General features: G+C 43.8%; 1 protein-coding gene across 1 annotated transcript in view; it reads left to right on the forward strand.

Annotated features, from left to right (window-relative positions):
• The first annotated feature begins 8,986 nt into the window (after positions 1 to 8,986).
• Positions 8,987 to 13,280, forward strand: part of CYFIP2 (cytoplasmic FMR1 interacting protein 2) — a 134,934-nt gene continuing 130,640 nt past the window's right edge. Inside the window, exon 1 of the mRNA XM_073621167.1 lies at positions 8,987 to 9,191. The gene's annotated coding sequence lies outside the window, so the exon portion shown is untranslated. The remainder of the gene's footprint in view (positions 9,192 to 13,280) is intronic.

Raw genomic sequence — 13,280 nt, forward strand, 5'->3', positions numbered from 1 at the left:
AGTAATATCTGGGATCAGGTAACTTCAAGGCCTCTCCTTTGGCATTTACCATAGTAATAAAGTGTTGAATGTCCTTCTTAAATATGTGTTATGCTCCGCGCTCAGGATGATAACGGGTTGCAGCCCCCCCTATTAGGTTCCGAAGGGAACTTACGGTAAGTAGAGGTATGAAGTGGGGTGGTTGGCGCTACCCTATTCAACAAGATAAGTGCACAGGAAAGTGGTAAGTAAGTGCCCTGTTTACAATAAGAAACAAGGGGTGCCTATCCTGTATGGAATAAATAATATATATGTGTGCCTCTCCTGTGAGGACTAAGTGTATATATGTGTACCCTCCAGTGATGGAAGCGTACACGCACAGATGTAGTTAAACAAATATCAGTGCATAAAAGACAATTACAATCAAGTGGTATGAGTGATCAGTCAAAAAGTAACATACACAAAAAATATTATTGCGAAATTATATATGTATAAATGTGTCCATCAGGTGAAAAAATACCATATATACTCGAGTATAAGTCGAGATTTTCAGCCCTTTATTTTGGGCTGAAAGTGCCCCCCTCGACTTATACTCGAGTCACCGCCGTCTGCCTACATGATCAACGCGTCATGCAGGTAGACGGCGGCCAGCGTGTGCTATTACCATTCGGCGGGCATTCACTGTTCAAAAGCTGCGCCTCCTCCTTATCTGTGATAGGCAGAAAACTCCATTTTCCAGCAGTCAGTGTACAGCCTATCACGGACATTCTCTCATCCTCGTCTGTGGAAATATAATATGCCAGGAAAAAGGTATGATTAAAGGCAGCCTCCCAGGAGGGGACAGGCTACTAAGTGCAAAATATGCGAAAATGTGCACAGTTTATAATTCGGCATTGAACTATATGGGAAAGGAAAAAAGAAAAATAAATAAACCAAAGAAAAAAAGGGGTTAAATTACAACCGGGGGTGCATATCATATATAGTCCTCCTGTGTCCTATATAAGAAGGGGTGTCCCTACTCTCCATTCCATAGGACCTAGGTGGTATAAGGATCTAGGATCTAAATGTGCAATAGATAAATGGCAAAAATAATATATGTAGGGGAATCAATTGATGGCTAACGGAAGTACAAAGTAACAGAGTAGTGGACAGGGGAGAACTAATATGCATCTTCATAATGTGTCCGAGTATACCTATGTTGATTGATAAATAGATCAATAGGTTTGCCAAGTGGCCAGCCGAAGAAATGCAGATCGAATCGTCATAAGCTGTATATATAGCAAACCCAGATACTACCTGGTAAAGCTAGTAATGATTAAACCAAAGAGTTATTAACATAGCAGATTATAGTAGTATCTACATGACCAGGAATGGTGATGTACATAAAAAGGATTATTCATAGCAAAGGATATAATATCTAAAGAATAAAAAATAAAAATAAATATAAATACAGAGATAAAAAATAGAAACCCCTCAATAACAGTCTATGAGGTCAGTCATAAATTCAAACTGACTACTCAGAATGGATGACCATATTCAGAAACCACACTGGTAAGCATACCAGGTGGTAGTACAGTAATAGATTGAATGATGTGATGTAGACAAGGTGACGAGTATCCCATAAGGTGACTCCTAGCATACACCCAGACCCGACTAACTATCAGGTATCAATATGTCATAGGGTAAATACTAGGATCAGTTATCACCAATATGCTGGTCAAAACGCAGCCTCCCATCAACATTCCCCCCATGGCTGCTAGGTTATGGGTTGGCTATAAAGCAATTCAGGTCTATGTCCAGGTTGAGTCCTTTAGGGGCAAGGGATCCCAGCTGGTATATCCAGCTGGTTTCGTTCCTTGAAATTAAAGTTTCTTTGTTTCCCCCTCTCCAATGGTCCTGTACTAGGTCAATACCATAAAATGTAAGTCCACTCAGATCTCTATGATCCACTTCATCAAAGTGTCTTGATAGATTATGGTTGGGAAATCCATTTCTAATATTTTTGATATGCTCTCATATGCGGATAAAGAGAGGACGAGTAGTTCTTCCCACATACTGGAGGTGACATGGACATTCAATGATGTATGTGACGTGGGTGCTTCGGTATGTAATTAATTGCTTTATCTGGTACTCCTTATGGTCAGTACATGATTTGAAAGATGTTTTCTTTCTTGGTTGTCTCTTACTGGCTTTACAGGGTAAGCATCTTTGGCATGTGTAAAAACCTTTCATATCAGAAAAGATTTTAAACGGTTTAGGAGGGTCTATGACGTTGTGTACTAGATGGTTCCTGAGAGTGGGTGCCTTCCTGTACACAAATTTAGGTTTTGCGGGCAAGAGTGGGTGCCTTCCTGTACACAAATTTAGGTTTTGCGGGCAAGATTTTAGACAGAACCCGATCCTCTTTCAGGATAGGCCAGTATTTCTTCATAATGCGTTCAAAATATTTATACTGGCTGTTAAACCCAGTTACAAATGCTATGTCCGTTTGATTGTTCCTGTTTTTATTCTTATTATGGAGTAGATTGTTTCTATCCATTCCCATAATTTCTGATTTTAATTTCATAAGACTGTCAAGTGCATATCCCTTATCATAAAACCTTTGTATAAGGGTATCAGCCTGCGCCTCAAAATCTTCGATTGTGTCGCAGTTTCGGCGTATCCTCAATAGTTGGCCCTTCGGAATGTTACATTTCCACTTTGGATGATGACAGCTTGAAGTGGGAATATACCCATTGCGGTCAGTTACCTTAAAAAAGGTACGGGTACATAGGGTATCTTCTACTTTAAAGATCTCAAGATCTAAGTAGTCGATCTTTTGGTAATTACATTTGCCCGTGAACGCAATACCATATCTATTTGTGTTTAGAGTTTCAAGAAACTTTGCAAAACTTTCTGGTGTCCCATCCCAGAGTATAATCAAATCATCTATGTATCTTCTGTACATTTTAATTTGGGGGATGTTTTTACTGAAAACATACTCCTCCTCTTACGTGTTCATGAATAGGTTCGCTACACTTGGAGCATAGCGAGCTCCCATGGCAACACCTTTCGTTTGCACAAAATACTCTTTATTGTACCAAAAATAATTGCATTCCATGGCAAGTTTCAGACCCTCTAAGATATAGTTGATCTGTTGCTGTTTCATCCCTGTGTTTTCATACAGTGCCTTCTCCACTCCTAGTAATCCATCTTTTTGTTCAATACTCGTGTACAATGAGTTAACATCGATTGTTGCAAGCAGCCAATGTTCTGCAGCCTTGATCTTCTGTAGTTCTTGAATGAGTTGTAAACTATCCCGTAGGTATGATTTCCCTTCCTGCACCATTGGTTTAAGGTATTTGTCCAGATACTCCCCAAGTCTGGAGAAGACCGAATTGATTCCACTGATAGTGGCTCTCCCTGGTGGTTTTTCCAATAACTTGTGGATCTTAGTTGTGCAATATATAACTGGTGTCTTGGTTGAATTTGAAACCAGATACTCCGCTTCTTTGGGGTTCAGGATACCCATATTTTTCCCCTTTTCCACATACATCTTCAATTTCGTCTCGTATTTCTTCTTAGGATTTTCTTTCAGCTTCTTATATGTATTTTCTACTTGTAGTAGGTTGCCCATCTCTTCTTGGTAGTCCTTTTTGTTCAGGATCACCAGCCCTCCCCCTTTATCAGCAGGCCTAATTACAACCTTTTTTTTCTATTTGTTTAATAGTAGGGATGAGCCGAACACCCCTCTGTTCGGTTCGCACCAGAACTTGCGAACAGGCAAAAAATTCATTCAAACACGCGAACACCGTTTAAGTCTATGGGACACGAACATGAATAATCAAAAGTGCTAATTTTAAAGGCTTATATGCAAGTTATTGTCATAAAAAGTGTTTGGGGACCTGGGTCCTGCCCCAGGGGACATGGATCAATGCAAAAAAAAGTTTTAAAAACGGCCGTTTTTTCGGGAGCAGTGATTTTAATAACGCTTAAAGTGAAACAATAAAAGTGTAATATTCCTTTAAATTTCGTACCTGGGGGGTGTCTATAGTATGCCTGTAAAGGGGCGCATGTTTCCTGTGTTTAGAACAGTCTGACAGCAAAATGACATTTCAAAGGAAAAAAAGTCATTTAAAACTACTTGCAGCTATTAATGAATTGCCGGTCCGACAATACACATAAAAGTTCATTGAAAAAAACGGCATGGGAATTCCCCACAGGGGAACCCCAAACCAAAATTTAAAAAAAAAATGACGTGGGGTGTACCCCTAAATTCCATACCAGGCCCTTCAGGTCTGGTATGGATATTAAGGGTAACCCCGGCCAACATTTTTTTTTTTTTAAATGGCGTGGGGTCCCCCTCAAAATCTATACCAGACCCTTCAGGTCTGGTATGGATTTTAAGGGGAACCCCACACCAAAATTTTTTAAAAAAATGGCGTGGGGTCCCCCCAAAAATCCATACCAGACCCTTATCCAAGCACGCAACCTGGCAGGCTGCAGGAAAAGAGGGGGGGACAAGAGAGCGCCCCCCCCTCCTGAACCGTACCAGGCCATATGCCCTCAACATTGGGAAGGTGCTTTGGGATAGCCCCCCAAAACACCTTGTCCCCATGTTGATGGGGACAAGGGCCTCATCCCCACAACCCTTTGGTTGTGGGGGTCTGCGGGCAGGGGGCTTATCGGAATCTGGAAGCCCCCTTTAATAAGGGGACCCCCAGATCCCAGCCCTCCCCCCTGTGTGAAATGGTAAGAGGTACAAAAGTACCCCTACCATTTCACAAAAAAAGTGTCAAAAATGTTAAAAATGACAAGAGACAGTTTTTGACAAATCCTTTATTTAAATGCTTCTTCTTTCTTCTATCTTCTATCTTCTTTCTTCTATCTTCTATCTTCCTTCGGTTCCTTCCTCCATCTTCTTCTAGTTCTTCTGGTTCGTCCTCCGGTGTTCTCGTCCGGCATCTTCCTCCGCGGCACCGGCGTCTTCTTCCCTTCTTCTCCTCGGGCCGCTCTGCATATATGATGGCATGATGGGAGGCTCCTGCTGTGTGACGCTTCTCCTCTTCTGACGGTTCTTAAATAACGGGGGGCGGGGCCACCTGGTGACCCGCCCCCCTCTGATGCACGGGGACTTGACGGGAACTTCCCTGTGTCATTCCCCGTGATGTCAGAAGGGGGCGGGGTTACGTAATGGGTGATTAAAAAGACGGGTAATTAAAAAAGACCAAAAATTTTGCAAAATTTTTTTTTTCTTTGTTTCTGTTATAAAATTTTGTAAATAAGTAAGTTTTCTCCTTCACTGATGGGCACTGATGAGGCTGCACTGATGGGCACTGATAAGGCAGCACCGATGAGGTGGCACCAATGAGGTGGCACTGATAGGCGGCACTGATAGGTGGCACTGATACGTGGCACTGATATGCAGCACTGATGGGCATTGATAGGCCGCACTGATGGGCACTCATAGGTGGCACTAGTGGGCACTGATAGGCGACACTGATGGGCACTGAAAGGCTGCACTGATGGGTACTTATGAGTGGCACTGATAGGCAGCACTGATGGGCATTGATGGGCACTGATAGGCGGCACTGATAGATGGCACTGATAGGCATCACTGATGGCACTGGCACTGGCAGGCATTGCTGATGGGCACTGATTGTCATCTGCCTGGGCACTGATTGGCATCTGACTGTGCACTAATTGGTAGGTAGGGTGGCATACCTGGTGGGCATCCTTTGTGGGCATCCTGGCGGCATCCCTGGTGGTCCTGGGTGGGCATCCGCGGTGGGGGGGGGGCTGTGCTGATAAACAATCAGCACAGACCCCCCGTCAGGAGAGCAGCTGATCGGCTCTCCTCTACTCGAGTCTGTCAGACGCGAGTGAGGAAAAGCCGATAAACGTCTCTTTCTGTTTACACTGTGATCAGCTGTGATTGGACACGGCTGATCATGTGGTAAAGCGCCTAGGTCAAAGGCTCTTTACTGAAATCGGTGTTGCGGTGTGTCAGACTGACACACCACAACAGCGATCGCCACGCCGTGCACCCCCTAGGGTGCGCAATCATGGCTTATCCTGCTGGACGTCATATAACGCCCAGTCAGGATAACTAAACCACTTCCCGGACGTCGTTTTGCTATAGGCCGGGCGGGAAGGGGTTAACAGACCTGTGGGAGAGAGGGTTAGGGCCAGGACACCCTTAAGTAGATGCAATGTTAATTGACAGACTCCGAGACTTCTATAGGCAGACAGCCATGCAGGGAAAGGCATCTAGCCAGACACCACATCTGCATGAGTAGGAACGCTGTCTCCTATGGCAACAGTCTTGTAACAGTTTCTAACAGGTTGCAATGAACTCTTTCACTTCTTCTACAATCTCCTATTGTAGTACTCCACTTCCACTGAGCCCTCAGTCTTTCACTAGACTTACTGATCCACTGCCAGTGGATCCCCTGGGCTCTTCCAATCTAGCACTTACTATCTTCCTCAAGCGTCAACCCCGCTTCACCACTGGGTCCCTAGCTTGACACACGCAGATACACCTCAAGCTTCACCCTTGCTGACACGTTAGGTCCCTGGCTTGGCACTCCACAAGCGTCACCTCTGCTGTGCCGCTGGGTCCCTGACTTGGCACTTGCTGAAGTTTTCCCACTTCTTTACCGTCCCCGCCTGGCGAGAAATCTGCTCTGGTACTGGCCTCAGCTTACTCACAGTATTCTCCGGTAGCAAGGTGGGTGGTGCCTTGTCGGCGACAGCTTTCCTTTTACCTCTGACCACGACTGGTTCTCCGGCCGGCGGAACCATTACTTCTGGTTGGACTGCAAGCCGCAGTCCCAACCCTATGCTGTTCTCTTGCTTCTGGATAGGCTCTCAGACAGCCTAGCAGCCAGATGTCCCCGGGATAGGCCCAAGGCTTATGGCCTAGCAACCTGGGACATTACAACACACATCCACCCAGACAGCCATCCAGGTGGCACAGAACCCCGATCACCTGACTTCACCCAAATAAATAGGTTCTCCCAGCAGGTCAAGGGACCCAAGAAAATCCTTGCCCATTGGCTGAGACACCTCATTCATTTCTAATCTGTCCTTGCAATGCCCTTGTCTTATCTAATGCCCCCAGATACCCGGCCATCTAGTGTCAGAAGAGAGAAGTGCAGCAATTCCAGAATTAGGGTGAAATCAATGGACCTCCTATCAATTGGCCAAGGCAACTATCACTTGGCAGATAAATTTAATAGCAACCCTGCCTAAACATCAGGGTGCTACATATATAGTACCTTTTTTGTTAACAAAGCTCAACTTCCTTGCATCCTCACCGCAGCGTAGGTATGTCATATACTTTTTAGCATTCGCTCCTGGGATACCAGTGTAATCAATCCCAGGAGTCAATGGGCATCCTCTGCTGCTAGCATCACGTTATTTCTAAACCAGAAATGACACGATGCTAGATTCCATTGCTACTGCCTGGATAAGTTCCCACTGCACATGTGCGAGATGGGTAGCCAGCAGCACCTTATCCTGCAACAGACTCCTAGCCGACTTCAGATGCCCACACTCAGGATGGACACTTTCTGGATCAGGAGGGTACAGTGAGTACCAATACTTTTACTAACACAGAAAATTTTGTCAGAAAATACAATACAAATACATTACAACACATGACATCACTTCTGATTTTTTTTTTCTGTCGTACGAGAATTTTCGTGACTTTAGTAACCTATTCAATTTCTACTTGCGACTATTAAGCAAAAAAAAGTTGTACAAACTGTCTACGATATTCGGATTGTGTGTACAAGCCATAAGTCTGGCTGCAGTCATTTTAACTGTGGGCAGCTGAAGCTGCTGCCTGTTCACCTCCTGGATTTACACAGACGCACAGAGGCACACCTCCAGCTCTGTAGCTCTCGTTGGCCATTTTATGACTCATCCCCCCTCCCTTCCTGGTAAACTCTCAAAAGAGAGAGAGAGCTGTGCATGATGTCATAAGCCTAGGCTTTTTACCAGACAAGAAACAGGAAGTGGGCTTTATAAGGTATTTACTGGCAGAAAAAAAAAATGTTTTACTATTAAAAAGTTAAAGGGGTTGTAAACCCTCATGAAAAAACTTCTGTCAGTCACCGGCCCCCCAGCCCCCCCCCTCGTTTTACTTACCTGAGCCCTGGAATTTCCAACGACGAGGGCGCGCTGTCTCTCTGCCCAGGGTTCTCATCTCTTGATTGGATAGATTGATAGCAACGCAGCCATTGGCTCCCGCTGTTGTCAATCAAATCCAATGACGCAGGCGCCGGGCTGAGTCCGGCATTCGTGTCTATGGACGCAAATGCTGGACTCGGGAGCGTGCCCGCAAGGTAACCCCCTCAGGAGAGCGCTTCTCTTAGGGGGTTATCTGATGTGGAGAGGAGCCGCGAGAGCCGCCGGGGGACCCCAGAAATCGAGGATCGGGGCCACTCTGTGCAAATCGAGCTGTACAGTGGAGGTAAGTATGATATGTTTGTTATTTGAAAAACAAAAAAAAAACAAAGCTTTGCAATCACTTTAAAACAACAAGGGCAGAGGATTTAGTGGATGGAAAGTTGAGAAAAATGACCAAAGTTCTTTCTAGAGTTCAGCTTTAAAAATGATAAATTTTGTCTATGACATATAACTTTAATATAAAAAAAAAAAAAGGTTAAAAAAAAAAAAAAAAAAAAAAAGATCATAAAGGCAGCAGCTGAAGCTGAGCAGCAAAAACCTGCGACATACAGGAAACTCACCAGCGGTTTCATGCTTTCAAAAACTGAACTATATGTCTTGGGTGAATTAGCACATGAGATAAAGGGCTATATATGAATGAACAGTAGCGCTTATGTCACTAAGTTAAATGGTCACACTGAGCTTTGTGTTCTATGCCTAGATTAAAATGCTCTGCATTAATATGACCTCTGTTAGGGGGGGGGTTGGCTGGTGTCTGAGTGGGAAGGGAGGGGGAACGCATACAGCAGTACTTCCCATCTGCTGCTGCTGCAGCCATGTTGGGCTCTTTGTGAGGGGGTGGGAGAGAGGGGAGGGGAGAAACACACACAAGCTGATCAGAGCTAGAGGATGGTGGGAGACATCAGCCTGTGACTGCTGCTTGGATATTCATAGAGAAAAATAGAATCTATGCAGAGAAGGCCAGCAGCATCTGCTTGCACCTGAGCCCTCAGCATCCTCCTGCAGCCTCCCCAGGACCATGAGCTGCTGCTGAGCTGGTAAGTGACATCAGCATCAAGCCTGTCATTGGGGTTGCTGCTGCTATTTGCTAGCTTCATCCTTTCCATCCCACCACCAATGTTGGTCTTATTTGTATTTTCTGCTGTGTACTATGGGCAAGGGAGAGTCATTTCATTCAGTAGAAAATGTCAGCCAGCTTCCACCTGCAGTGTCCATCATCCACTGGCCATATCTTCCATCATTCATTATGTATCATGGGGTTTCCATTCATCCTATTGCAAAGCTGTATGATGTCATGTGTGCTGCTCAGCCCAGAAGCACCTGCTAGCTGCCGACGTTCAAGATGGCATCATCTGAATCTGCACAATCTGCCTTTCCAGATTCCTCCTTGAAATTTTGGGTAGAGGGATAGTCTGATGCTGCATTTACACCCCCTATGTAGGAGGCCAGATATAGAAATATAGAAGAGCGACAACAGAAAAAGAGCAAGTGGTCCGTTGAGTCTGTCCTTTTTTTTTAATTTATTTATTAATTTTTTTTTAACCTTCTGTATAGTATGGATTTACGTTTGTCCCAAGCATGCTTAGATTCACTTACTGTTGACTGACTCACTACCACTGCTGGAGGTCTGTTTCAAGCATCAACTACTCTTTTGGGAAAATAATACTTTCTAAGCTTAGCTTTGAACATTGCTTCCTCTAGTTTGAGGTTATGTCCCCCATGTTCTTGGTCCTAGCTTCATATTGAAAATCTTGAATCTTACTCACACTCTTCATGCATAACTCCCAACTGTCCCTGATTTGGAGGGACTGTCCCTGATTTGGAGCAATGTCCCTCCGTCCCTCTTTCCCCCTCATTTGTCCCTCATTTTGGTCTGATCTATAGAGTTGTATATAAAATGCACTTTTTATCTTTCAAAAAGTGTTTCCCAGAGCTAAACTTTTCATCCAAAATCTAAATTTCTGCATTTGTAAATTTTAAAAGCCAATATAAAGGAATAGTAGTGGTAATAAAAAGCCTTTCTGGATTGAATTAACCTTTTTTTTGGGGTTAATTCTCCTTTAAGATGGTATGGCAGGAGGCATGTCCTATGCCTACATACGTTTGCTAGTAGGTGTCCCTCATTCCCATCTCAAAATGTTGGGAGGTATGCTTCATGTATTTAAAGGATAAATCATATCCCCCAATTTCCTTCTTTCCCCAAGACTGAATATAATTAATTCTGACAGTGTCTCCTGTCTGTTTTAACTCTCGGACCTTTCCAGAGGTCTACAGAACCTGACAGAGTATTCTAAATGAGGTCTAACTAAGCCCTCATTCACACCGGGGCAATTTGTCATGCGATTTGACAGTCCCAAATCACACGACACGGCAATGGAACCATTCATATCGCTGCAACTCATGTCGGAGCAATTATAAAAAGAAAGGTTCCCGCACTACGTTTTACAATTTCATTGTGACTTGCAACCACAAATAAATCGACAGTACAAATTGCATTGATCTGCGCCTTTGAATCGCATGATTTCAAAGCCGCACCAGTGTGAACCAGGGCTAAAGATCCATATAGAGGAATCAGGTCCTCCTGCTGGTGATCCCTCTATCTATAAAGGGAAATCAGGATGTCCTTCCCCCCGTTGGTGATCCCTCCAGTGATAACTAGAGATTTGTATAGGGAAATCAGGACCCTTTTCCTCCTGCTCATGATCCTTCCAGCGATAACTAAAGATCTGTATAGGGCAATCAAGACCTCCTTCCCCCTATTGGTGATCCCACCAGTGACAACTGAAGATATGTATAGGGGAATAAAGACCTCTTTTCACCTACTCGTGATCTCTCCAGTGATACCTAAAGATCTGTATAGAGGAATAAGGACCTCCTTCCACCAACTGGCGATCCATCTCGTGATGACTAAAGATCTATATAGAGGAATCAGGACCTCCTTCTCCCTGCATGTGATCCTTTCAGTGACAAAATATCTAAACAGAGGAATCAGGATCTTGTTCCCACTCCTGGCAATCCCTCAAGTGATAACTAAAAATGTATACAGAGGAATCAGAATCTCCTTTTTCCAGCTAATGATCCCTCTAAAGATGACTAAAGATCTATATAGGAGAATCAGGTCCTCCTTCCTTCTGCTGATGTTCCCGCTAGAGATGACTAAAGATCTGTTTAGTGGAATCAGGACCTCCACCCCCCTGCTGGTGATCCTTTTAGTGATAACTAAAGATCTATATAGAGGTCTCAGGACCTTCTTCCTCCTGCTGGAGATCCCTCTAGTGATAACTAAATATCTTAATATGGAAATCAGGACCTACCTCCTCCTGCTGGTGACCCCCCTAGTGACACACCTCAGAATTATATTTGCTTTTCCCACTGCCAGGCCACACTGTTTGCTCATTTTACAATCATCTGTAATAAGAACCCCACATCTTTTTCCTCTGTAGTTCTGGCCAACACTGTACCCCCAATATTGTACTATATCAGCATTGATTGCAATACTATTTTGTGCCTGGTATCTTCTGTGTATTATGCCGATATATGTTCAGGCTCTGCCCAGGTATGTACAAGAAAAATATATTTCCAGCTCTTGGCTCAGAAACACTGTTAACCAGCTTAGTATCTTCTGAGTTAACAAAGATCCAAATCCAATCACTAAAATCTTAGAAAGGCTTTAAAATGTAATGGAATTCCAAAAGTTGCGTTTATTTATGTTTATTTATTTTAAATCTGCAGTTTATATTAATACTGTGCCTGATAATCCTTCTATGAAGGTTCCTGCCCAGGTACTTCCTGTTATGGAGTGACACCTGTCTCCCAGTTGTGCAGCTGTGTTGTCACCCTGTCACATGCACCCCTGGGGGAGATTACAGGCAGCCGTTGTGACCCACTTTACATAGTTCCCTGTCATAACTTTGAGGAAGCAAGCCCAGAGCAATGATGTGTAGTTGGAGCAAGTGCATGTAAGGTAGCCCATAAATTAGTAGGTTTTTCCATTCAACCAGCAGGTTGAACAAATAAAAAAGACCCAATTTCCCCATCCACACATTTGAGGTGGATTGGGGAATCCTACCCACTGTGTCATTGTATTCTGATGGTCTATAGCCTGCAGTGCTAACTGAATGAGGCAATCCGACAGGCTGATTGTACAAAAGTCAAACGCTGAATCGACTTCTGAACAACCACAATGCCCATTCGTGGATCAAAATTTGGCCAGTACATGCCAAATTTTGATCCATGTATGTCCAGCTTAGACTGAAGTGGCTGAAAAAGGGTTGGAAAAAATAGGGTACAAAGTTGAAAAACAGTATTTACACAGCAAACTAAGTGGCTGATTTACTAAAGGCAAATAGACTGTGCACTCTGCAAGTGGAGTTGCCCCAAAGCTTAGTAAATGACAAACAAGAAAAATAAAAAAAATGCATTTTTGCTTGCACATGATTGGATGATGGAAGTCAGCAGAACTTCTGCTCATTTACTAAGCTCTGGAGCATATGCACTTGCAGTAGGCAACTGCAATTTGCAAAGTGCACAGTCTATTTGTCTTTAGTAAATCAACCCCTAAATGTCATCTAGTTAGAGTTTAATGGCCAACACTGTTTGCTCAGCAGTGCTGTAAACCAGGTGAGCTACCCATAGACATAAAACATTTGACTGCAAATTGTAAGTCTATGGGCAATCACAGACTTGCACCGCTACTCTCAGAGTCACCTAATCTATGAAAAAGAGTAGATCACCCAGTATTCATTCTGCTGGCCCAATGAGGCTATGTTCACTTAGTTGAACTGCCTGTGCAAGAACTTTGTTCTAAGCCACTACTGTGGTGGTTGCACCGTGTGACTGTTGCTGTGTCCCTGGTTGTCTTAAGAATACTGTTTTCTGTTTCTGACTCTCAGCTGTGGTGGATCAGGCCAGAGAGAGGTGGGACTATATTAACAGGCTATTCCCTTTTATGCCTGAAAGTGGAAAATTATTTTAACCACTTAAGCCCCGGAAGGATTTACCCACTTCCTGACCAGGCCATTTTTTGCGATACGGCACTGCATCGCTTTAACTGCCAATTGCGCAATCGTGCGATGTTGTACCCAAACAAAATTGATGTCCTTTTTTTCCCACAAATAGAGCTTTCT

Source organism: Aquarana catesbeiana, linkage group LG03, assembly GCF_042186555.1.
Source record: "Aquarana catesbeiana isolate 2022-GZ linkage group LG03, ASM4218655v1, whole genome shotgun sequence".
Lineage (NCBI taxonomy): Eukaryota > Metazoa > Chordata > Amphibia > Anura > Ranidae > Aquarana > Aquarana catesbeiana.